This window comes from Podarcis bocagei, assembly GCF_964188305.1.
Source record: "Podarcis bocagei genome assembly, chromosome: 1".
Classification (NCBI taxonomy): Eukaryota; Metazoa; Chordata; class Lepidosauria; order Squamata; family Lacertidae; genus Podarcis; species Podarcis bocagei.
In genome coordinates, this window is record NC_138125.1 from 124,321,032 (window position 1) to 124,348,515 (window position 27,484).

Below are 27,484 nucleotides of genomic sequence, written 5' to 3' on the forward strand. Positions count from 1 at the left end.
AATCCTACACCACTTTTAGAGGCAGCCATCTATTTCATATCCCTCATCCCTTGACCTTGATATGGAGGGAAGTGACCACAGTTGATCGACCTGTGCATCAATTTTACCTAAGTATCATTTGTGAAAAGAGCAGTTTCCTACCAAGGATTATCACTTTAGTCTTTACATAATTGATTTTGAGAAGGCCCATGTTTTCCATGCCTTTCTAATCTGACTCTCAAATTTTGTAGGATAAAAATCATTACTAATATAAATATCACCATTTGTTCACATGGGGTGATATGTGTTATGTGTCAGGCTATGAGTATGTAGAGCAGACCCACTGAAACCAGTGGCCTTAAGTTATTTACTTTATAAGCATAAAATACATTGTATAATGTCTACTTTATAAGCATAAAATACATTTTCTTACCAATAACATGTTTATCGATGAAATTATGTAGAGTGAAATTGTGATAAAATTTTGATTATCCACCTAGTCCGTTCTTCCCCAAATCAGTAATTGCCCTTGCTTCCAAAAGGTTAAGAAGAAATATTTTCTCATATGGCTTGGTCTCCAGTTTTTCCACCATCCTTGTTGCTTGCCTCTGGAGTTGTTCCAGTTTGTCAGTATCCTTCTTAAACTGTAATGCCCAGGACTGGACATAGTACTCTTGATGCTTCACCAAAGCAGAATAGAGTGGTTGTTGACTGATATGCAAAGTTACTGCACAGCTTGGAGGCTTTCAGCTTGTGAATCCTTGTTAGGAGAGAGCTGGAAAAATAAGAAAGAGGTTTATTATTGGAAATACATACTTGGGGGGTAAATAATTCTCTAGTTTTAACTAACTAAGTTGGAGTTCAAAGGAGCTATGTCCCTTGGTTTGTTTATTCCTTTGTTGTGGGCTGAGTCACAGTGCTGCCCCAAACCCGGGTCAGTGCAAACTGCGCTGAGGCAGGATGGTGCTGCCAGCTTTTGTGCCTCACTGGCTGCGAGGACATGCATGCAGCCAATACCCTCTCAGCCTGCAAGGCACACCACCCCCCGAAAGGCGACTCATTGTGAAATATGCTAGCCCCAGTGGTCCAAACCATGCCAATCCCAGTAAGCTAATGTAGGGGCCCTTGACCACAAGCAAGTCCAGTTGCCGCGTCCGCCCTCGGTATTGCACCCTGAAGGTCCCCACCCCCATTGTGGGGACCTTACGTTTCTGGAAGTCCCGTAGGGTGAATGGGGCCGGCCTGAGTTTGGGACCCCCAGTAGGACACAGTTTCCTTAAGGTCCTTGCCAAGATTATGGATAGAGTTGAACCCGTGTCAAGCTCCATGCGGAATGGGGCCCCGTCTATCTGTACCTCTACATAAATTTTCTCTACGTTGGGGTGGGGCAACTGGTATACCTGGCAGTCCGTGAGCTCCGTTGAGTTGCCTTGGAGCGTTGGGCCCCGGGACCTGGGGCTCTTGGGTTGGTCATCTGATGCCTGGTGTCGGGTGGGCCGAGCCCGACACACCCGGGCGATGTGTCCCGATTTTCTGCACTGCCTGCACTCTGCGTTGCGGAAACGGCAGGTTGTGGATTCACTTCTATCTGGAGCAGGATTGGGTGGTTCCTGCCAACCAATCATACTGCTGCATTGTTCTAGGACCAATCAGACTGCTGCATTCTGAATCCTATTGTTCTAGGACCAATCAGACTGCTGCATTTTGGATCCTATTGTTCTAGGACCAATCAGACTGCTGCAGTTTGGATCCTATTCAACTCAGTACATAACACATTGGCTAATTTGGGGTGCAGCATCTGGCGGCAACTCAAGCCAGGCGGCCAGGGGAAATTCCCCCAAAGGCCACCCAGCCATGTGCTCTCTGTTCTCACTGGCTGGGGATGGTGACCAAGCATGAGAGCCCGCAACTGCTGCCCACCCAGAGAAAGAGGTAAGCGTCTATTTTCAGCAGAGAGAGTTTCAAAATGATGTCTCTGAATAAGGTAAAAAAAAAAGTGGGAGGGGAAACAGAAGCAAAAACATGCAAGCTTAAGAGTATCAGTTAAGATTTTGAAGAAAGGGTCAGCATAGAGATCAAAGGACACAGAAACAGTTTAGGAAAATGAAGGTTCCATACACTGTCTGCTTTAACACCATGCAAACTTTTCTCAGAAGTTATATCCCACACTTTTAACTGTTGTACTTTTCATGATCTGGTTTCTATAAGTCTGTTGCCGCAGTCTAGAATCTTTTCTCATAGTCAACTACTATGTTTGTAGTCTGCTAAAACTCTTTCTCACATACCACTGCTACATCATGTGTCACCTATAATCTCCCTCAGTAAAATTGTGCACTCGACAGAAAAATATTCACATTCAAACACAAATACTGTGATCAATGTTGCACCAAATTTTAGCTTGAAAGAAAGGATGCAAAATGGATGTGGGAAAGGGTGGAATGCTCTCACAAACTGAAACTTACCATTTTCAAATTTTAGGAGGCTACATTAAACCCCCTTTTCTTCCCTTTGTTTCCCCCTCAACATCATTTTCTTCTCCCATAATCTCAGCCAATTCGCAGGTAGGGAGAGGTAACCTACTGTTTGCCACCAAGAGAAGACAAGATTGCTGTGCTAAATAAGACAGTTGGCCTGACCTAACACATCAATTCTTATATTCCAAAGCATTTTGTGCACAAATTCATTGCTCTTCTAGTTGATCACAGTAGCCATTCCACAAGCAAATTCTATTCATGCCATACTCCCAAGAGTATTGGGAGTATTGGGACTCAATAAGAGCCCTACAGTATCCTCTCCATCTTTTATTTATCTTCTTAGTATAGAAATATGCGTACATGCATTTATATCTCATTCGTTGCTTATAGTATATTGAGAATTGTGGAAGGATTAAAATGCTTTAAAATGTCCTTCAGATTTATATAACTTTGTAAAAGTCAAAGTGATTTAAACATAACAATTTATAAATTAGATTTTGGTCCTTGTCGTCTTTGTGTGCCAGGTTTTAAACTAGAGGAAGTGTTACACAATGTTTAAAAAGAAACAAGATTTACAGTGGAAACAAATGTACAAATATTAAGCATCATTGTAATAAAATGCTGGAAAAAATGTGAGTATGCTGACGTTAATATCCGAGCTAATATTTTCACTGAAAAATGTCCATGTTCAGCCAACTTTCTGATGCCAGCAAAAGACTTTGGATGGGAATCATCATGGCCACACTTAACACTTTATCATTCATTTACTTTTAAAAATTATGACAGTTACATCCTAGTTGTAAAGATATATGTGCTAATGTTACTGCAACAGTGTCCTAAACAGACCACATGCAGCAAGTCAGTCAAGCTATGTTGCCTGTAATTTCCAGTGCCACTATAATAGGTTAATGCCATGTATAAAGTGTGAGTTGTTGCTGAATTACCGGTAAATTGGTGGGTGGTGGCTAAAAATATCATTTAGATGCTGCATCAGTGAAATAACTTCAATCCCTTTCTGCAATTGCCCATTTCTGTGCCATATGACAACTTTACAATAGTGTATTATACCCTATCATGCAATCGGGACAATTCATGCTTTATTGGTGCTGCCATTCCTGGTTTTATATGATGTCATTTTACTTATAGGGAAGTTTTAAATGTTTGACGTTTTATTATGTTTTTATATGTGTTGGAAGCCACCCTGAGTGGCTGGGGCAACCCAGCCAGATGGGCAGGGTAATAATAATAATAATAATAATAATAATAATAATAATAATAATAATAATAAATGAAAACAAGGTGAATGTTACTAATAAAAAGAAGCAAGTTTGCATGGCTGTTACTATGATAGTTGTATTTTAATATCCCAGTGTCAACTGGCACTTGCTGAAAGAGTTGTGTAAACTATCTACCTTCAGAACATAACCCACTTCAACTGGGCCACTTGGAATCATATGACAGTTTTAGCAACCTTAGGCAATTTCCTATTCCTGGGACTCATGTTTCTCTATTTCTATCATTATAGAAGCATACAAGATAGGACCTGGAAGGGTTCCCCAATGTCATCTAGTTCAGCCTCCTGCCCTTTAATAGAAAACTAGCCAAGACTGCTTGAAGACATTGCTTGTTTAAACAGAAACTCCAATATGATGGTGGTGGTGAGTGGACATGTGGCTGCCATGCTGCGTGATAATGTCCACTTGTACCTGTGCACAAACATGGTAATATGGGAGGAGGGGATTATAGCAACCCCCACTATTTCCCATGGTGGGATTAAGCCTATCAGGTCATGTTGGGTTCTGTGATCCCACCAAGCAGTCAAGGGCAGGTACAACATACTGGGATGCAGGTGACTCCCATAGCCTGTTCTGCCTTTGCGAAGGCAATCACATATCCGTCTTCAATTCCTGTATCTTTGCTGTGTTTTCTCTCGGGCATTTCTTCTTCAGGCTTGTTTCTTGATATTTTTTTCTTCTAGAATCAGTTCCTGTTCATTTTGTGTCTGTGTGTGAGTCCAAAGTTTCCCCCCTCTCCCTTGGAGAGTGATTGTGTGGTTGTCGTTTGTCTTGTTGTTCTGGTCGCCATTTTAGCTTTCCCCCAGTCACCATCTTGTTGCCTTCCTGCACACTCTCCTGATCTCTGCCTCTCTCTCAAGAAAAGATCATTGTGTTTGCCCTCCCCCCTTCCCCTCTTCACTTGAGTTTCCAATGTTGCTTTCCAAGGGAGAGGGATCTAATGCTACATTCTGAAGCACTGGAGCAGTAGTGCTCCATCCCGATCTTTTGATCAGCTGTATGACGGGGTTCTGAACAGTCAGTCCCTTACTACATCAATTTTTATGCCTGTCCTCCTTTACAACCGTTGAGTTTACTGCATCTTAGGCATGTACTGTATGTTAGACCTGCATACCAGTTGGACACATAAATGCAACAGAGATGGCTTCTGAGGACCCTGCCTCAGTGGCAATAGGTGTCCTGGAGAAAGCAACAACCAGCAAGGCCACAAAAAAGATTAAGCAGTTGGAGTAGCAGCAGCAATATACCCAGAGCACTCACTAGCAGAGGTGTAGAGCTCCTACTGATGTCAGAAGGGCTCAATACATTGGTAAGGCATCAGTGGTCCTTTCATCTCCTGTGGATGGGGAGGGTGGTTGGGTCCCTGTTTAAGGGGTTACTAGTCAGCAGCCTATGGATACACAGTTCTCAGTGCAGCCAGAACAACTTATGGTGTCCCCCCACCCTTCAGCCTACTCCAGCTGCAATGGATTTTCAGCACAGTAATGATCAGATCTCCTCTAACTTTAATCTAGTGGTTGCCCCTTATTGTAATGCCCCACTACTTCAGTCCACTAACCCTGTACAGCTGAACACAGAACTGGTTCCTCCAAAAGGAGCCTTTTAAGGGTCTACTTCTTCATCATCTTCATCCTGAAGAAATAGCCAGGCTCCTAAAGTGCAGTTCTTTTTTGTTCCAAGTCATCTCTAGGTTTCATAGGCTACCAAAACTTGTTTCAAACAGCTTCCAGGGCCTGTTTCTCCATTTTTTAAAAGGAATTTGCCATCCAGTAATTATGCCTCAGTTGTGGAAGGTTTGGGAAGTCGAACTGTCTTCCGGAATGGATTATGTTCAGCAACCAAGGTTCTACCGTACAACTATTAAGCATCATTATAATAAAATGGTGAAAAAAATATTCACTTATAGTGTTGATTTATTGCCTGAGGCTTTTTTAAAAGTAACCACCCCTTTACATAGCACCATGAATCCTTTGGATTTTGAAATACACCTTTCCACCAAAAAGATAAAAGGGGGGAAAGTTTTCTTTAACTGTAGAGCTTTTCAGCACAGTGGTACCTCGGGTTAAATACTTAATTCGTTCCGGAGGTCCGTTCTTAACCTGAAACTGTTCTTAACCTGAAGCACCACTTTCGCTAATGGGGCCTCCTGCTGCTGCTCCGCCACGGGAGCACAATTTCTGTTCTCATCCTGAAGCAAAGTTCTTAACCTGAAGCACTATTTCTGGGTTAGCGGAGTCTGTAACCTGAAGCGTATGTAACCTGAAGCGTATTTAACCCGAGATACCACTGTATTATAATCTGTGCATTTCTTCTGATACTGAAGATTTCCTATTAAGCACATTATCAAAAGGAGACCATTGAGTTGTGTAGTACTGTGTATATATACTGACCTCTGCTGGAATTTTTGGTTCCTATATGCATTAGTTAGAAAATCTCTGGCTTTCCTTCACTAAATTTTAAACTTTGTAAAAATAAAATACAGTAAAAATGCATGCTCAATTTTAAATAACATCATTGAACATAGTCCTTTCCACCACTCACTTAACCCTTTTACAATTCAGCTCATACTTAGTGTTTTAACACAATCATGTGTAGCATTAACAATAATTAATTTAACCACATGTTCCCTATTTATTCAGTTACCCTTTATACTTAAGTCTGCATTTTCATGATTTTATTTAATTATTACTGATATTGCTTGGCTTGTACTTACACGTATATAATGCTTAATGGAATATATCTTTACAGTGGTACCTTGGGTTAAGTACTTAATTCGTTCCGGAGGTCCGTACTTAACCTGAAACTGTTCTTAACCTGAAGCACCACTTTAGCTAATGGGGCCTCCCGCTGCTGCCGCACTGCTGAAGCACGATTTCTGTTCTCATCCTGAAGCAAAGTTCTTAACCTGAAGCAATATTTCTGGGTTAGCAGAGTCTGTAACCTGAAGCACCTTAAAGACCAACTAAGTTAGTTCTTGGTATGAGCTTTCGTGTGCATGCACACTTCTTCAGATAGGAATTCTATCTGAAGAAGTGTGCATGCACACGAAAGCTCATACCAAGAACTAACTTAGTTGGTCTTTAAGGTGCTACTGGAAGGAATTTTTTTATTTTGACTATGGCAGACCAACACGGCTACCTATCTGTAACTGGAACCATGGAAGGCACCACATTGAGCCGCATGAAATGGAAGTCCATCGTATCTGAAGAAGTGTGCATGCACACGAAAGCTCATACCAAGAACTAACTTAGTTGGTCTTTAAGGTGCTCCTGGAAGGAATTTTTTTATTTTGTCTGTAACCTGAAGCGTATGTAACCTGAAGCGTATGTAACCCGAGGTACCACTGTATGTGTCTTTATCTGAAGGCTTTCAAGATCTTGCTCTCTCATAGTCTACAATATCTGTGTGGCCACAGCTAGGCATTATTTTTCGTGTCCTCTGTCCTGCCACCAATGAATTAGGTTTTTTTCTGGGGGGGGGATTGGATAAAACTCCCTGCAGCACAAATGGTTAGTGGCTTTGGCTGCTAATTGAAAGATTTTGCTACTTTATTTTCTCCCTTCATATCTTGGAGAGGATGCAAAGACACAAGGGATTTGAGGAGACATCTCTTGGCAGAATTTATTGGAAAATAATATTTAATTTATTAATTTCCCCCCTGAGTGAGACTTGAACCCTGGTCTCCCAAGTCCTTGTGTGACATCATCTGCTACACCACAAGCCCTATTTTGTGTATTAAATGTGTTGCTTACCCTATTCCTTAGGCTCAGAATTATTTAAATAAACAAATTTATGTTTATATTTTTATACTTAATATAATTTTATATCTAAAAAGGAAAAGATACTTGTGCCCAAAAGGGCAACTTCGTAAAGCCCTGTCCATCATTCCACCTTCCAACTCATCTAAAATGAAACTTTTTAAAAAATCAGTATAATTGTAAACAAGATGATTCTTATTTTAAAAATGGAAATAAATTGTTTTGATATGATTATGTCATCTTTCTAGACTTTTGTGCAGCTTGCAAGCAAAAGGTGCATGTTTAATTGACATGTTCTTTAGTGGACACTGGAAGTCAGTTATGTAATTCTGAATATGGCCAATAAAGATGACAAAAGACCATGAATTTTGTCCCAAGGTGAGGCCTTCAGTAATGGCCTCACCACAACACCCTTCAGATGACTGGGAACTATCTTTTCTCAGAGGATTCAACATGGGGAAAGTATCTGAGTACATATGGATGGCTGAACAATAGCAAGCAGTTTCTCCACATCCTTGGGCAGCAACATGTGGTAAACAAAATGAATAAAATGAGGCCAAGAACACAGCACCATATCCAAAGAAGATTTGAATCCCTGAAGAGGAATCCAAGTCAAAATGAATACAATTTATTTTATGTGGAAAGTCACAGAGGGTTTCATAGGTGCAAGAGGGCAGACAGCTTTTTCTCTACACAATTGCCAAGTCACTTCCTGAGGCATTTCAAATGGCATTCCCCCCCCCCCCCATAGCATATTGGCCCGAAGATAAGCTGCACTTTCCCTCCAAATTCCGACTGTGCAAGGTTAAAATGTGGCTTATATGCGCAACCTTATGCCTCCAGCAAAGTGGTGCAGCTCCCCCCCCCCCGGAAGCAGCCCGGGAGTGCAGGGGAATAGTACCCATATGATTTTCTTCTACATTTGTCATTTACGGGTGTGAGCGCCTGTGCAATTTTAAGGGATCAGCTTATATTCAGGTATTGTCTTTTTTTCTCCCCCCCCCCCTTGAATTTTAAAGGTTCGGCTTATTTGTGGGTGCGGCTTATATTTGGGCCAATACAATACCTCCACATGTTGCATTTATGAGCTCTTCCAAGTGGTTTGAAAATACCTTTAAAAGGAGAAAGAAAGAAAAAGGTGTTCCACCTTGTAAGGACTTTTTAAAAAAAAAAACTCCTAAAGCTTCTGGGTTTCTTTTTAATTTTTCTTTTAAAATCTACACAGAAGTGGAATGGAACTGACTTGCCAGTGAACATGTATGAAAAGTACACAAACCAGATGAAGTGTGTTCCCTCCATCCTCTTTAGATATGGAAAGTCTGCCTGGTGCAACTAGTAAGGACGAAATACTTGTAAATTGCAGTGATTCCCTTTCTCTACCCCTCTGTCAGCTAGGGGTGAACCAAGAACTTCGCTGCGCACAATGGAACCCATGTGGGAGCCTTTGCCTTGCCCAGCCTAGTTGGCAAGGAATAAGGTTTTGCACATCTACATGTTCTGTGCTTTGATAACTCCTTCATCTCTATGACAGACATGCAGAAGCTGAAAGCTATAATTGAATTCACAAATAGATATATTAAATCCCTCAGGGGCTAATATTACCTTTCATGGGCTCTGCTTCCAGCGGTTCTCAACCTGTGGGTCCCCGGATGTTGTTGGACTACAACTTCCACCATCCCTGAGCTCTGGCCTTGCTAGCTAGGGGTGATGGGAGTTGTAGTTCAACAACATCTGGGGACCCACAGATTGAGAAAGGCTGTAAGCTCTTAAACACAGAAACTCATCCTAAAATGCCCTGAAGCTAGCAATTGTGTCACAATGGCTGTATAAACAATGCTTGCCTAGGAAACCTTTCCTGTCTAGTCAAGAGATGACAGTTAGTGGTGGCAAGAGGTTGTCAGAGGTCAGAACTGTTACCAGCAACAAAAATTGTTTGAAAGGTTACTACAGCTCTTGTTTAAGGTACAGCTTTTTTAAATCACCAGTCACTATAGTCATTTGGAGTGTATATTTGTGCATATTTGTATACGTGCATGTGTGTCTTATGTGCACTAAATGCAAATGTTTGTTTTGAGCAGATGACTGCTGAAAGAAAAATGTGAATGGAAAGGAAAGGAAAGTGACTAGATCCAGTTCTATTAGTCATTGTATCTAGAGATAATCAGTTTCTTTATTCTGAAGGACCGGCCTACTCTTCTAGGCACTTGTTTGGGAGCTGCAATAATCCAACACCATCTTGGATTGTCGAGTTTTATAAACAAAGGTCCCATTATCTAGTAGTAAAGGTTTGTTTGTTTTCACAGTGTACCCCTGGTACACTAAGATCTTCATTAAAGACCCTTCTCCAAGTTCACATCTGAAATGTGTGGCAGGATTACCTGGGAAAGGTCTTAGTGGTAGCTCCTACAAAAGCAGCCACCAATGGACCAATGGTCTTATTTGGTGTTAGTCAGCTTCCTCAAGTAGTTTCATGTAGATGTTAATATGCCTGGAGGATACCATAGAACCCATAGCAATTTTCCAAGTTCCATATTTAGGAAACAGTCCTGCAGGTAGGATCAGAATCATCATGTCCCCTATAACACTATGTCCCCAACCCCTTTTCACTATACAGTGGTACCTCGGGTTACATACGCTTCAGTTTACAGACTTCGCTAACCCAGAAATAGTACCTCGGGTTAAGAACTTTGCTTCAGGAAGAGAACAGAAATCGCACAGCGGTGTCGGGAGGCCCCATTAGCTAAAGTGGTACCTCAGGTTAAGAACAGTTTCAGGTTAAGAACAGACCTCCAGAACGAATTAAGTATTAACCAGAGGTATCACTGTACCCTTAATCAGCTATTTGAGAGGCAGTGCCCCTAAGAAACTGCCTCCCTCTGCCTGTTGGTAGAACTAGCCCTGACATGGGGTCTGCTGCTCAAGAGGAAGGGGGGGTTACAGTTATTACACCTAAAGTAGCTCTAGGAATCTAAATCTTCATCAATAAAATGTTTGCTTCTATATTATTAAGAGTGTTGAAACAGATCTCATATATTCCATTGCTTTACTTCTAAGTCCAAACACTGATTTTACTTTCCTGGGTTCCATGATCACTGTAGATGGCGACAGCAGTCATGAAATTAGAAGACGCCTGCTTCTTGGGAGAAAAGCAATGGCAAACCTAGACAGCATCTTAAAAAGCAGACACATCACCTTGCCAGGGCCAGTGTAGCTTGTTCCTCCCTCGACTGCCTGCGTGGGCAAGCAGCTCGTTTAAACTTCATTGAGGTCTGGCCCTCATACTGGTTTTGGGCAATGTATTGATACATCACACAGGCCTATCAACCAGTTGATTCCTGATTTTTTTAAAGCAGTTGTTAGTCTGATTTCTCGGCTATTTATGTTCCTAGTTTCTGATTTCTCAGTCATAAATCACTCTGATCCTCTTTGGAGTATTTTAATGGCCTCTGCACAGTTAATCCCTTTGCTGTTTGGCAGATTGTTATACTCTCTTTAACCTATATACTCTCTTTAACCTAAAACAATTCTGTAAATTGAACACAAATTGAACACAAATTGAACACAAAATATGGTTAAAATACTGCAAAATGAGTAATTAAAATGCTACAGGATCTGTCTCAAGCTTTGATTTCAGTTATACTTTTTAATGCTTTTTGTTTATAATAAATTGAAGTGTGCATGCAAGGATTTGCATTGTAGTTCTAGGATGGTATCCAAGGCAAGGGGCAGAGTCTATATACTTGTTAGTAATCTGCTACTAGCAAATGAGAGCCCCACGATACCTGTGAGAAAGCACTGCAGCTCTGTGGTTGAAGCAGAAGATTCAGCTTTCTCCTTGTATAAATAAATTACTGCCGTTTACAACATTTGGCTGAGATCCTTCCTTTACATATAGACCTGTTTCAGAAAGAAACATTACCCAGCCTCCTCAATGGAAGTGACATTGTAGAGTACTGTGTTGCAATTAGATATTTGTGCAGGGAATTGCTCCAGCTTGCTGCTTCACATAAACAGAACAAATGGGCAGTGTGTCTTGTGATGTCCATTTGTATTTAATGCAGTAATTACTTACTTGTAACTGGAAGTGGGAGTCTAATAATTAATACCAATGACAACCAGATTGCTATTCCTGTTACTTTCTGGTATGTCCTGAGCCATAACCTAGGTAAAACAGCTGGTGCATATATGCTGTGCCTTATAGTCATATCTGTTCAGGTCTCATACTATTATTTCTTAAGAAAAAGCAGAAAAGACTTTGCTGTAAGGAACAGACAACAGCAAGCTCCAGTTGAAAAGCAACCATATAAGAGTTATTAAATTTAATGTTTCATGCTGATCAGCATCAAGTATTTGGCACCTTCCAGTAAATGATATGCCATAAACATTAGTGATAATTGATCTTATAAATTTGTAATGTCGCAGCATAGCTATTGCAATTTATACTTCAATTCCTAAACTCTGCTTCCCAAAGTTCCTGAAATGCAAGCACCAAGCAAATCAATACACCATGTGATATCTGTAGTAGTTATTGGGGGGGACGGGACACCACTGTAAATCTCAGTTTTATTCTTCACCTTAACTAACATTTTTATATAGCAAAATCAATCATCACTTGGACCTTGTGAGTTAAATTACCCTTGGAGGACTACTGCTGCTTTAGGCTTGTTTCTTTTAAACAACTTGAATGCTTTCTGCATCATCCATTTGTAGGCATACATTGCATCTAACCAATTTTTAAGTGAGAAGAATTGGCTGCTCCAAAATAACTGGGTCTAGAGATCAATTATGTGCCCCTAGGTTTGTCGCTACTATGTAAGAGACAATTACTGTCTGTATCTCATTAAAATGGTTCTAAATTAGGGCACTACTGAATAACTTAAACACAATATGCCAACAGTGAACCAAACTTGTTTTGTATTGCCACAATGCTAACATGAAATGGTGTTCAAAGAGAATATTGGATTTTTTAAAAGAATAATGTCTTTAAGGCCCAGCTAGGCAAGTTTGGCCATATATGTTTGCTGCTGTTATTTTTAACAATTAGCTAGTACAGGGAACACAAGGTGGATAATAACTGGGATTTGTGCAGTGGTGCTGGTGCCCACTAGAACTGGTAGCCAATGAGCAGTAAGGGGGGTCTGGCCAAGTTGTTCTGGTTTTATCCCCATCATCCCTTGTACAGCTACTGTGGACATGCAAGCATTATGATTTGACAAATAGCTAAACTGAGAAGTGTCTTGCTTTGGTTAAGAAGGGATCCCAATTCTAATGTGGGTTGATGGTAAAGAAGCTGTACATTAAATGAAAGTAAGCCCCACTGGATTCCATGGAGATTGCTCCCTAAGACACGATTGCAGCCTGAACTGGTTAATATTAAAGGTGCTAAACAGGACTGTTAGCAAGAGAATCCATGAGTTTCCAGACATGGGAATAGATTATACCCCTCCCTCAGTTTATTCACTTCTACATCTATTTTCCAGAATGAGGAATAAGGTGAAGGGATATTAAGTGGATCTGAAAGACCAAAGTTAAAATCAGCCACAACCTCATTGTCTGACTTTGGGCCCAATTGCTGTCTCTCTGCCTAACCTCCATCACAGGATTAAGATGGAGAAAATGGCAACTTGAGCTCCCTAGAGGAAAGGTGCAATGAATACAAATGCAATATTGATATATAAGAAACAAACGAAATCTGAGTCTCTCCAGCCAGCCAGTCCCCCATTTTGAACTGGAGAAGGGTTTGGAGTACAGGTGAAAGGTTGCACATTGTCTACCCCACACACAGAGAAATGGGATGTTAGCTTTCAAAGTATATCTCTGGAAAGTGTGACTATTCTGCTCTAATTTTATTTTCCTTTCTCTGACAAACCTCTTCCTAACAAATTGATTTTTTTAAACAACAGCAACAACTGGGCTCCTCCTTGAATTGTCAGTTTCCTTAGAGGAAGCTTCTTAGCTCGACCTCCAGGTGTCGCCGCAGTGCTGTGTGATTGGCGGGATTTGGCGACTGGGTGGTTAATCGTGCAGGTCAAGCGCAATAAGGGGCGGATGAATTGCACGGAGGTGGTTGGGGTTTTCTGAACAACCGGCAGTTTCAATTGCTGATCTGACTAGTCTATAGGATCTATTAAAATCTGTTGCATTGGAGTGAGCCCGAACTTGGGCCCGCAGTATACTTGTAAAAGATGCATTCCCTTGTCTCCAGGCAAGCGGCGTTTGGAGCTGCAGCAACAGCCTCGAAGACGAGAGTGAGTAGCCTAAGCAGAAGGACGCCCTGTCCTCCAAATCCCTGCTCTTTTCCATAAGCTATCCACTACGGGAGGGGCTGCCGCTGCCCTTTCGGGAATGTGGGTGATTGGCAAAGCAGAGTTGGAGGATTGCATTCTTTCAACCCAGCTCCGCAGCATGCGTGCATCTCCCCGGGACGCAATCTCTCTGCCGAGCAACGTGAGTGACACCGAGGAGGAAGGGAGTTGGGCGGGGAGGAGAGGGCGCTGCCCCCAAAATAAGGCTGTAAGACGTTCCTGGGCCACCAGGGGGTGAAGAGTGATCTGCGCGGTTTGATCGGGTACAGCTGACGTGTTTTCTGCATAGATATTGCCCATCACGATAAAAGTATCCGGGAAGCTGTTTGCGTTCACAGGGTTGCCCCAGCCCCACCCATGGTGCTTAATTTCTAATCCACTCCATTCCTCCCCCTCCCCCCACCAAGTAGTTGAAAGGGAACAAATCACCTACTTCCCTTAGCTTCTCTGAAGCCAACAAAACTGAGGCGGGGTAAGTGGTTTCAGTAAGAATGGCAACCCTCCGTTGCAAAAGGTGGGCTTTGGAGTCGTCAGCAGGCTGGAAGTAATGGCTTAGTGACTTGTGCAGCCCTGTGTTTTTGGGAGGAGCCGGTGGGGCTAGCCATCCTTCAGTCTCTGCTAGATAGATGCAAAACACCCTACGTCAATGGGCTTTGATGCCTGTTAAGCTGTCCATCAGGCTTAGGACTGGAGGCTCCAGCCGTGCAGTTCCTCGCCCGCTTTTTCTGTGCTGCGGTGAAAAGCAGACATCTGGTACTGGGCTGGCTGAGCCTGACGCTTGTTTCTTGTCTCCAGTTTATTGGTGGGGCTTCATTGATTCCACCTGTCACCACTCCCTTTTTTAAAAAATAGCGACGGAATTAGGAAAGGAAGAATTCATGAAAGGAAAGCCAGCAAAATGTGACGCTGGCTAAGCAAACGTGACTAAAGGCGGACTGGGGGCACTACAAAATCCCAAATCAGTAGCTTGCAAGTGCAACCACTCCCCAAGCCGTGTAACCAAGGATAGGCAGATAGTCCAGCTAGAAAGTTTTGTGCTTTTCTTAGAAGCTTGCTTAAATTCTTCCATTGAAAGTGGTTCAAATTGTAGTGGCAAGTTGTATCATTTCTTGCTTGCTTCTAAGGTAGGAAAATGAAGTACACCTGTAACAACTTGTGTGAGAAGTCTCACTAAATTTAATAAATTGTGCATAGGACTAGGTTGATTGGTGACCCATTCCAGCTTCATATTAATTTCTGATTAAATAATAGGCAGCTTTACACTTGTGCAACTAGAAGTTCTGAAAGTTGCACAGGTATTGCTGAGGCATATGTGAATATGCAGAAAATACACAGATAAGGGCAGTCTTTCAGCTGCTTGATTTGAAGTCACTTGGAAACCAAGGACAAGTACGTCTTACACAGAGCTGTGTTTGAAATTATCATCAGAGACCATGTGATATGCCACTGTGAGACCAGGATACTGGACTTGATAGGTTTTTAGCTTCTTAAGTTCATGTAAACATTTTCCTTGGACACAGTTGCTTATGGGCACATTGAAATGGAACAGGATAGTTTGGTTAAAATTGGAGAACATCGCCAGATTTAGGGCATTGTGGGTGGTTCCTTGCACAGGGCACCAAGCTGAGGAGAAGCAAAATAATAATTGTGAAAATAATAGCCATGGGAAGGGGGACAAATTTTGTCCTTGCCCACGATGCCATATTACCATCTCTGCCTCTGAGTGGGGCAGTTGATTTATATGAAAGAGTAACAGTAAAGTGGCGGGATTAGGTTGCTGTTTGTGTTAAGCCTGGCTAGTATTTAGTTAGCTGTGGAGCACCTGTCTAAATGTTAGTGCTTTTAGTACACTGCTCTAAGGGCCAAGAAAATGTGTAAGGAGAAGCTGAGAACTTATTGACCAGTTTCAAAAAATACAAATGCCAATGCTCTTGCCTTGGAAATCAACGGGTTGAAGAGTCTGGGAAGCTTGTTCAGTCTGTTAAGTCAGTAGACCAGTCCAGTTACCTAACATAGGCTGTTTCAGCCGAATAGCGCAGTATTGTCAATACACTAGGAAGATAATGGCCTTAGTGCCAACTCTTGGGCAGTTTGTTTGTTTGTTTGTTTGTTTGTTATATTTTATTGGTTTACAAAAGTACATGCATTGTCTCTTTTTTCAGGTTGTAAAGTCTTTTCTATGTATCAGTTACATATGATGTGAGACAGTGTTCTGTACAGAATAAGTTTGGGGCATTGTTATGCAGAATTGAGAGAATAAAAAGTACTAAACCTGAGGGTTTATCATGGGCATCCTTGCCTTTGTAGGTGGATAATTCCTGAATCAATCCCTGAGACAGGATAAAGCAGAGTCTTCTTGTACAGAAATGTTCATTTCACTTCTCAGGTGTGAGATGTAAATGTTGAACTGACTGGAAACTGGGTTGCCATCAGTTGAGTGGAAAAGTACCAAGAAAGTCCAGCATGGCTACTATTGATTTCAAAGGGGCCATTTTATTTTAAAAAGAAAATGATGGATTTAGTTACAAGGAAGTGGAAAGGGGAGAGTCAACTTCCTCCATGAGTGAAAGGTTATTGAAGGTTATTTAAATAGAAGCTTAGCTAGAATGTATATCAAAGAGCAGGAAAAGTACCTATAAATCCAAGGGGATGCCAGCATGGTTAAGAAGTAAATTAAAAGAAGCTATAAACAGCAAGGTTGTCTTCAGAAATAGAATTCTTGTCCAAATGAGAAGAAAGAGCCCAAGATCTGGCACAACATATGCAAGATAGCAAGACGCTGCAAGTGAAAAAAGAATTTGAAGAGTATATGGCTAAAAATATCAAATCAGCGATACAGATCTCTTTAATTGTATCAGAAATAGGAAACCAGCTAGAGAGGCAATTAAACATGAGACGATAAAATGAGTGGCAAAGGGGGATGTGGAGACTGCAGAGAAGCTGAATCAAAATCTTGGCAACTCTTTACTGTAGAAAATGTAGGACATAGATGTGCTTGGATCTGGGGTTTGTTTGTTTCTTTGTTTTGTTTTAATATGGATACCTGAAAGATGAGTCCAAGAGATGAGAAAAAGTTTTAGAGTTCACTGATAAATTATCAAGTCATCTATCTAGATGGAATCTAGGCAAGAATTCTTAAAGAATTCAGATTTACAATGTATATTGTAACAAAAATAAACAGCCTGTCCCTAAGGATAGTATTTGGATTGAAGAACTGGAAAATACATGATGTAAAACTAGTAATAATTGTTAAAGAGATTAGGTGTATGGGATGACAGGCCAGTTAGTTTAATCTTTGTTCCAGGGAAATTGGTGGAAAGCATTATTAAGTACAGGATTATTAAGCATATAAAGTAAAAAGTCTTGCTGAGGAGAAAATTCCTTGCTCCTGCAAAAGGAAGTTCTGCGTTTCCATCCTTTTATATGTCTTTGGTGGCATCAACATGTATATAGGTGTGGCCCAATAGAAACGGTATAGTTCCAGTTTTCTTTTTAATGAAAGACTTCTCTTCCCAAAGGCTCCTTACCAATTATTGGAAATGAGAAATATTATGGGTTGGTAGCAGCTTCAGCAGCAAGAGTGTGGGAATGATTTTCATAATCTAGAGAAATAGGAAGTGGGGTCCTTCCTATTTGATGCTTTTTTACTTAATAATAAATGATCTGGATGTAGACGTGAGCCTTTAGGTAACCAAATCACTCAGCGTGTTGAAAACCAAAGCAGACTGCGAAGACCTTCTAAAGGATTTCTTGAAACTAAGTGAATGGGTAACAAAATGGCAAATGCAGCTCAGTGTGTCTGATTAACCTAAACTTCTTAATGTCACTGATGGCTTCTGAACTGCTAGTGACTAACTAGGGGAAACATACTAGGATTGTGGTAGGTAACTTAAAGCATCAACCCAGTGTGTGGTAGCTGTGAAAAATGTAAAATCCATGTGAGGAATTATGAATGATCAAGTTCATAGTGCCCTAATACAAATCCATCGTGCAGCCACACTTGGAATAATGTGTGCAGCTCTGGTTTCCCCACTTCATAAAGAATATTGTAGATTAGTGAAAGGCATAGAATACGGAAGTCAAAATAAACATTTGCCCTGTGGCAAAAGCTTTAGAACTTTTTAGTTTAGAAAAGTAACTAAAGGGGGACATGATAGAGACTAGCAGCGTTATGCATGGTGTAGAGAAAGTAGGCAGAGCAATGTTTCCCCCCTCTCCCATAATATCAAAACACAGGTTAATCAAATGTGATTGATATCCAGGAAATTCAGGACATAAGAAGGAAGTACTTCTTCACACAGCCCATAATTAATTTTATGGAACTTGCTATTCACAAGATATGGTGATGACAGAAAACTTAGATGAATTTAAAAGGGGATTTGACAAATTCATCAAGGATAAATCTATCAGTGACTATCAGTCATGAACTCTGTATGGATCTTCCAAATTCAGAAGCGGTATGGAACTGAATGCCAGTTGCAGGGGGAGGGGTGTAGAGTGGAAAGTTACTTTCAGTTATTGATTGTGGGAAACAGAATGCTTGACTTGGTGAATCTTTGGCCTGATGTGGCACGACTGCTTCTATCTTCCCAAGATTGTGCAGTATGTTTGGAGTATCTCTGATATGAAAAAAGTTGCTAAATCCATGTGGACTGCACAGATTAGAGAGAGAGATTGTGCAAGCCAGCAGAAAGTAAAGTTGGTTTAGAAGCCAAGGCCATGGAATTTAGTAGAGACTTTCCTGTTCAAAGTACAATAAACTTCACTGTTGTTGCACTTTACAGAGTACTAAAGAATAGAATAGTTATAGTTATATACTGCTTTATAAAAGTATACAGAAATATTTACATACTATGATTACTCTAAAAATGCTGTTGATAACCACACAATTTGGAAAAGTTAATACCAAGTGGAAATATCAGGGCCAAGAATGAAATAATACTTTTCACACCAAAGATGTGAATACCCTTTCCCACTATCACACATTTCCAAATGCTGTCTTCTGCCTATTATAAGCTTTACTCATTTTCTTGTCAATAGCTCATCATCCATAGTTTCTCAAATGGGTTGTGTTCATTAAGTCACTGCTTTTCAATCAGTGTGCTGTGGCACCCTGGAGTGCCTTGAATGATGGTCAGGGGTGCTGCGGGCAACACTGGCCTCTGCCCCTCTTTCTTTCCCTCCTTCCTCTGATACCCTTTCACGTCTCTGCCTACCAAAGGCTTGCACAGCTGTTTATTGGAACAGCCCTGGCTATAAGCTCCGCAAGCGAATGGTGCCTCTAGGAGGCACCTCTCTTTGGGGCAGTGGGGACTCAGAGACTGCCCAGAGGACTTCCAAGGAGAGGGGAGGAGAGGAGGTTGAGGGAACACTACACAAGGGTGGGTGTTTGGGAAAGGGTGAGAGGCTTGTAGCTCTGCAGGCAAGGGGTAACATAACTGGGCTCCTGAGCCCCACAGAGGTGCTGCAGAAGGAGGGTACAGTAGTTGATTAAGGGAGCTGTGGACTCAAAAAGGTTTAAAACATCTGCATTAAGTGATTGTGACCATTTCTTACTATTGTTTAATATGGCAATAGATCTAGTTCTCCTTACTACTCTAAAATAGCTATAATCTCAACACATTACAGGTTTTCTATCTGGATAGGTGGTGATGGTAGGTGTGTGCTAAAATCAAAATGCATCTTCCCACCACTTAAAACACTGTCACATGTAACTTCTAGATATTCTGAGAAGATGCAATTCTATTTAAAAGGCAACCCGAACATCCTTCCTAAAACTGTATTTTACCAGAGAAACACACAGAAGATTTAGAGACTAGCTCCGGGACAGTAAGGTAGAATGTTACCATAGATTTGTCATTGGACATATGATGCTGTATGTACCGTATTTTTCGCTCTATAGGATGCACCGGACCACAAGACGCACCTAGTTTTTAGAGGGGGAAATCAAGGAAAAAATATTATTTCCCCCACAGCCCCAAAGAGCAGCAGACAGGCTGCGTGCAGCCTGTCCGCTTCTCCCAGAGCTTCTTGGGGCTGCGGGGAAAACCTGGGTTCCCCCCCCCCAGCCCCAAAGAGCAAAGAAGCCAAGACAGCCAGCGGGAACCATCCCGCTGGCTGTCTTGGCTTCTGCCACAGCCGCGCAACCTCTCCAGCCAGGAGCTAAACCTCTCCAGCGCAGCTAAAGAAGCATGGCTAAAGAAGCCAAGGCAGCGAGCACGATCCATCCCGCTCGCTGCCTTGGCTCCCTCTTTAGCCTTGCACAGCCTCCCCCTATGGCAATTCCCCCACCTCCCGCAAAAGCCCACAGGAGCCGAGCACCCTTTAAGGAGCGTGTGGCTCCTGCGGGCTTTTCTATGAGGAGGGAGAAGGGACTGACTGGCCGCATCAGTCCCTTCTCCCTCCTGGGGAAAAGCCCGCAAGAGCCGTGCAAAGCTTGTGTGCGGCTCTTGGGGGCTTTTCCTGCTTGCCTCCACCCTGCATTTGCTCCATAAGACGCAGAGACTTTCCCCCTTAGTTTTTAAGAGGGGGAAAGTGCATCCTATGGAGCGAAAAATATGGTAAATACGCAAGCTACTGTTTTAATGCTGAAAGATTAAAAAAACGCTAGCATACTTATAAAAGCATTTCTGTAGCATAGGTAAAGACAAACCTCATAAATTCTTGGTGTACACTATATTCTACATGGGAAAAATATGTCTATTGTAGGCATAATCTTAAAAGATAACAGTGGTGTTATTTTCTAAAATGCAATAGTACAGTTATACTATAAGGTGCAAGCATGGTGAGATAGAATCAAAGGCTTAGTAATTAATACACTGATGTGCTTTGGCTCTTATAGACTGTACTGTACTTTAAAAGCAAAACACATTTCTAGTTAAAATGCTTGCCAAATTAAAACTGCAACCTCAAACATACATTCCAAGAAGTAAATCCCATTTAACTTGGTGGGACTTGCATCTGAATAAACTTGAATAGAGTTGACCTGCCAGAACTGTTAGGGCAAAGAGGTAAGGAGTTGTGGTAGGGCAGCTTTGTTCATTTGAGGCTGCTTAGTTTTAACAAGAACAAATTCTCTCTTTGTTACACAGGAACCTAGACTGCGAGTTGTGCCTCTTATTCTGTGGATCATTTGGAGAAATACACTCAAAGCAAGATACTAATTGGTAAGTGGCCTCCATAAACGCTTAAGGAAAAGGTTGTAGCTAGATTTTTCCTTTTCAAAAGAGGTATTTGGCACATCTAACTGTAGTCTTAGGACAGAGTATTCTGGCAAAGACAAGGCCTTGTTTAGGAGCTGTAAATCATAATGAGAGAAATGTTTCATGCCCAGCTGGTCAATTAGGCTTCAGTATGCTTAATTTAATGAAGTGAAATAAGCAGGGGTAGAAAAACTGTATGGCACAGAATGTAGAACATAGCAGCCTGAGCAGAATGTTCAGATTCTTGGCTTTTGTCATTTTAGACTGCATGTTGCTTCCAGTCACATAGAATGTGGAAATGTGAGACAACCGTTGCTCAAAACATGAGCCAAATTCAAGCCTAAACCCCATGGAATTAGTGAAAGATTTTATCTGCAATCCTATACACTCACTCACCTGGGAGCAAGTCCTTTCGAATCCATAGGATTTATTGAGTAGATGTAACTGAAATTTGTGATGACATAGTTCTACTAACCCAGAGCTAAGGAATTATTGGCCATACTTCCACAATGGTAGCCTGCTCTTGAATGCCTATTGCCCTCTCTTCAGTAGTTTCTGTATATCTCATCAGTTTGGGTTCCCCTCCTCCTTCAAAGTCCTCCAAAAGAAGGACCTAGTCCAGCATGCGGTTCTCACAGTGGCCAAACAAATGCCCAGGGGAACCCTGCAGGCAGAACCTCATCTGCATTTCCCAGCAACTGTTATTTGTATTGCCTCCATCAGTGGGAGCAGTACACAGCCTTTGTGTCTAGCAGCCATTCATACTCTTCTCCTCCATGAATTTCTCCAATCCTCCTAAAGGCATTCAAGTTGGTGGCCATCATCACTACATCTTGTAGGACCAAATTTCATTGTTCCAACTATGCAGGGTGGGAAAAAGTGCTTTGTTTTGTCTGTCCAGAATCATCCAGTACTCAGCTTCATTGTTTTTGTATTATGTGAGGGAGAAAAACCTCCCTCTGTCCACTTTCTCCACACTCTGTACAACCTTGTACACCTTTATCAGGTTCCCCTTTACTTGCACTATTTCTAAACTAAAATGCCCCTAATGTTGTTACCTTTTCTCATAGGGGAGTTACTTTTCCCCCTTGATCATTCCTTTTGCCCTTTCCTGAACTTTTTCCAGCTCTACAAATTTCTTTTTGAGGTGAGGTGATTAGTACTATACCCAGTATTCCAAGTGCTCTTGCACCCTAGTTTGTGTAGTGGCATTATAACACTGGGAGTTTTATTGCTCAATCTCTTTCTGCATGATCCAGCATGTGGAATTCACCTTTGTCTGCAGCTGCCACATACTGAATTGACATCTTCATTGAGCTATCCACTATGATGCCAATGTCTCATTCCTGGTCAGTCACTGAGAGTTCATATGTGAAATTAGGATTCCGCCCCCCCCCTTCCAAAAAAATGCATCTCTTAACATTTGCTTTCACTGAATTATATGTGCCATTTTACTGTCCATTTACTCGGTTTGGACAGACACTTTTGGAGTGCTTTACTGTCTTTCTTTGTTTTAACCATCCTGAACAATTTGGCATCAGCAAACTTGGCCAACACATTGCTCACCTCTAACTCTAGCTCATACATATATGAATGAGTTAAAAAGCATAGGTCCCAACAACAATCCTTGGAGGGACTCCACTTTCTGTATCCTTCCACAGAGGACTTTCTGTTCCTTGTTAATGATCCATTAGAGGGTCTCTTCCCTTACCCCTTGTTTGCTAAGTCTACCCAGGAGTCTTTGGCATGGGATATTCTCAACAGCTTTTTAGAAGTCTTAAGTACACAATGAACACCAGGAGTTAAAGTTTTAAATATCCTCCTTTCATGTGAAATCTTGAAGCTTGTAACAGAAAACCAGTGTTTGTGGATTACATCTGTATCAGGCCATTGTGTGAAGCATTATAATTTGAGTCAAGTTGTAGAGAAGTGGTGCATTTGCAGAATACCAATCATAGGATTTTATCTGATATACTTTTGAGTTCTTGGTTGCAGAACACCGGAGCCTTAGTACAAAATCCCAAAATCTAACTGGCTTTTTTTAGTATATAGTACAGATGCAGTTCAGTAGTAGTCTTTTTGGAGGTTAGTACTTGGGAGTAGAGGGACACAGGTGGCGCTGTGGGTTAAACCACAGAGCCTAGGACTTGCCGATCAGAGGTCGGCGGTTCAAGTCCCCGCAACGGGGTGAGCTCCCGTTGTTCGGTCCCTGCTCCTGCCAACCTAGCAATTCGAAAGCATGTCACAGTGCAAGTAGATAAATAGGTACCGCTCCGGCGGGAAGGTAAACGGCATTTCCATGCGCTGCTCTGGTTCACCAGAAGCAGCTTAGTCATGCTGACCACATGACCTGGAAGCTGTACGCCGGCTCCCTCGGCCAATAAAGCGAGATGAGCACCGCAACTCCAGAGTCGGCCACGACTGGACCGAATGGGCAGGGGTCCTTTTACCTTACTTGGGAGTAGGATTCTTCAGTGATTTTCTAGATGAATAAAATGAATAGTGGAATGAAAAGAGTCCCCTCTTTTTATTGAAAGAAATGTTTTATGACATATTAAGGAACTGCTAGGCAGACCATTTTCTTTGATCTGTTAACTAGTTTGACATTCGGTGTAGTTATAGCATAATACCAATAACCCAATGTCTGCATTCATTTTCAAACAATGCTGAACTTCTGTCATTAAAATGCTTTTTCAGACTGGTTACAAAAGCCATTTTCCCCCAAATCATAAAATTGGCTTATGTTAGTTTACTAATCCTGGAGTTGCTGTATGATAAGTAGAAGGTGCACTGATTAGCCACCCTGCTTTAGGAGGCTGAAGACATGTCAGAAAATATTGAACATGGACTGACAGTTTGATTGACAACTTAGTGCTGCAAATTCCCTTGTTATCTGTTAAATGCACCTGGACTTAAATTGGCTAAGACTGTATTTTTTCTATGCCACAGAAAAGTATCTATTATAAACTATATGTAAGATTCAATCTTGTTTAAAAACCTATGCATCCATCAGCACTATAGGTCCTGAGAGCATGACTGGTGCACAAGCAGTACATGCATTAGGAGTTTTGCATGTGGTAAAGGGCTTTTAAATATTACCCTCCCAGTGATAGACTTTCCTACAGCTTGCATGTGGAGTCAGTTTTTTCTTAGCCAAATTTTAGTACAGGCTTTCCCAAACTTGGGTCTGCAGTTGTTTTTGGGACTACAACTTCCATCAACCAGAGGTCAGGGGTGGTGGGGATTGTAGTCCAAAACCAGCTGGAGACCCAAGTTTGGGAAATCCTGCCTTAATACATCGGTTGGACTACAATTCGCATCAGCCCCAGCCAGCATAACCAGTGTCAAGGATATTTGGGAATTTTAGTTCGTGTAATTTCTGGAGGGCCATAAGTTTGCCTTGCCTGCTTTACAGCATCTGCTTTGCATGCTGAGGATCATGGCTGGGAATGTCTCATGTCTGAAACCCTGGAGAGCCATTGCCAGTCAGTTGGACAAATGGTCTGACTTGTCATAAGACAGCTTTCAATGTTCTGTAGTGTTGAATACGTAAAGGAGTTTAACGCCTACCATGAAATACTTCTGAACTTGGATGTTTCATTAACAATTTACTGACAAAGTTAAGGTGATCATTGTCTTTTACTGGATGTCCATCTTTTCTTCATCTCTACTTTGCTGCTCTCATTCTCTGGACATATATGACAATAGCTGCTTGTATCTAATTAACTGTTGGAGCCTGCTGTTGAGCTTTCTGGTCTGAGTACTGTACTGTGTGTTTAAAATACTAGTTGTTAGCGTTTAAAATTCTGGCTATAGTTGTAGAACAGGTGTGTGTGTGCCAGACAGTGGAAGCAAGAGATGAGTGGAAACCTGTAGGTACACAGATGTTAACTTTATTAGGCCAAATGCATTTAAGACAGGGATCTTCTTCAGGAACTCTATGCAATATAAATGGTTGGTTTTTTTTTTGTTATTTTAACTGCATAGTGCCCCTGAAAAAGTTCCTAATTCAAAATGCATTGATCCTAATAAAGTACATACCTATGAATGAAGAAGCCTGTTTCACCCACAATTGGTGCTTTCACACCTTTCCTTTCTTGCCAGAAACTGCAGCCAGTTCTTAAAATTCATATGCAAGTTGATTAGCAACACAAACTTATTAAATTTCTATACCATCTTTCATCCAAGGATCACATGGCAGTTCACAATTTAAAAATGCAAAAATAACTAACATAGTAACAAACAAAACCCCCTCCCCCCACAGTTTAAAAGGCCATAGATTATTTAATTAGCCAAAGGCCTGGGAGAACTTGGTTAGATACAATCCTTTAAACCAGGGGTGGGGATCTGATTGTGCTCAATACTCTTACTTTGCAGCCCTGGCTTTAATTCGATTTCAAGTCAGAGCTCCCTGCCAAAAGCAGGTTTTGCAGTCAGCTCGGAATTTAAATCTATGGCTGAGTGCAAGTTCCATTTGGCAGGGATCCACCCCCAAGAGGATCTGATCCCAGCAGTGCATGCATTGAATTCAGCATCAAAAGCAAGCCCTGTTTTCCATACCAATCAATCATAATAATAATAAGGACCCCCCACCAGGCCAAATTCAAGCCAGAGGTTCCTCATCCCTCCTTTAATAAGCGGTCATTAATGGTCTAGAATTGCCAGAGGCTTGCAAAATCCCGACTGCGTAGTAGTGTTGGACATTGCTGAGCCTTCTGTATTTTCAGGATGCTAGTGGCTGCTAATGGCACTTGCAAGTGCTAGTGCTGTCATCTCCTAGATGGTTGTCCTGCCTCTTAAGTCTTCCGAGGGAGGAATTAGCTGCTGGGCAGTGTGCTAAATGAAATTTTTTTTTGCTTTACAAGGATAAAAAGTTAGAGGGGCTTAAGGACCAGTAAGGTGGCAGCACATATGGCCGTTTCAAACACACACTTTAATGTAGAACACACTCCAATGAGAAAATTTGTGCTCGAAAGTAATTTCACGTGGCTTCATAAAGTTTCTGAAAGTACTTGAGATGTTGAGTCTGTCTTTTGTGATTAGTTTCTCCAATACTTGTCTGTCTGCTCTTTCCATCCAACTGCATGGCTTCATTTGTCAAAGTTCTTGTGTAAGTTGTTATCCTGCTGTGAGGTTCTGAACATGCAGGCTGGCTGCCAAAGTTCCCTGCCCCATTTTTAAAAAGTCATTCTGGCCGTACAGGACAGGGGAGGAGTTTGTGAGCCTGATGCTACTCTTAACCATGGAGGTTTATCCAGGTACCACTAAACTGTCATTAGCATTAATTGTATCCTAAAGCAGTCTAAACCCAGTTAGGCTAAAATTATGCCCGTGGGTGGTATCCAACACATCCTAAGAATAGAGCCATTTAAATTATTGGGCATTAATTTCAGTAGGTCTACTCTGAGTAGGGCTAGCACTGAATACAATTCTATATTCATATCCAGGACCAGCCTTTGAGGTCTGCTGAGCAACTCAGGCTAAACTTGAAAATAACATTTAGCTAGTGTGGGTAACAGTTATGAAACTAAACTTTTTAGTATTTATGTTCTAAATTGGGGAGGGGTTGTTTGGAGAGAGTCCTTTGTTGTAAGTGGTTGCCATTTGCCTAAAACCTTTCAAGGCCTAAATAGAAAACAAATTATATTTTTCTTAAACTCTGTCTAGCAAATCTGTCTTTTAAAAATCCGCTTTTAGAGTAGAACCCAAAAACAAGAACCTATCTAAACCCTACCATGTAAAATGTTTTCTCCACAGATATTGGGAGAGAGACATATTCTCATCTCTGCTTTCAAGAAAGTGGCATTCTCGAGCCCTCTGAAGGACAGTACTTCAAGGTTGACCGTGCAGCTAAACTGAACTTCCATTTACTGTTATTGTACCATGGGCTGTATTAAATCCAAAAGCCCCTTCCCACACACTATTCTAGATGATGGAAGCCGGGAAGTCAGCGAATATAGTGGAGGTAACGTAGATAAATCTTCCCAATTTCAGACAAAGTCTGGGATGTCGCCTTCAGCAAGCCCTGCAGTGATGGACTTTGCTCACCGTCTCTCCCTAGAGATTCTGGATCAAGCTGTGAAGCAATGGTCAATGATTGAAAACAAATATAGTGACATCCCCTACATAGAAAGTGACGATTCATGAATTGCAAGGCTTGGCTCCTCTCACTTTGTCAGGCGTCTCTTGTTTTTGGTGCTAGTGCAAATAAAGCGACATTCATACAACAGCAGTTGTGATTTTGAAAGACACCGGTTGTACAGATGCAGCTAGCCTTGATTCTGGTAATGTAACACCTTGCCTTTACTATTCAGTTTTTAACAGAACCACACACAGTAGCATCAGATGGTTCATCAACGTGTGTAACTCAGTGCTTCAATCAGTTGTGTTCAGTATTGGCGGCAACACTAAAGGTGCACAAGAACAAATGCATAAGTGCTCACGTTTTTGAAATCTCTGGAACAGTGGGTA

At 41.5% G+C, this 27,484-nt stretch overlaps 2 long non-coding RNA genes across 2 annotated transcripts in view; one reads left to right on the top strand and one right to left on the bottom strand.

Moving 5' to 3' along the window:
* Window positions 1-27,004, top strand: part of LOC308581706 — a 67,751-nt gene extending 40,747 nt beyond the window's left edge. Inside the window, exons 4-5 of the long non-coding RNA XR_014005197.1 lie at window positions 20,903-20,977; window positions 26,771-27,004. This is a non-coding gene — a long non-coding RNA (uncharacterized lncRNA). The remainder of the gene's footprint in view (window positions 1-20,902; window positions 20,978-26,770) is intronic.
* LOC308584739 lies at window positions 451-9,204 on the bottom strand. Its single transcript, XR_014006991.1, has 2 exons — window positions 9,109-9,204; window positions 451-754 (listed from the first exon to the last, which is right to left on the bottom strand). It is a non-coding gene; the product is annotated as an uncharacterized lncRNA (long non-coding RNA).
* Window positions 27,005-27,484: the final 480 nt, after the last annotated feature.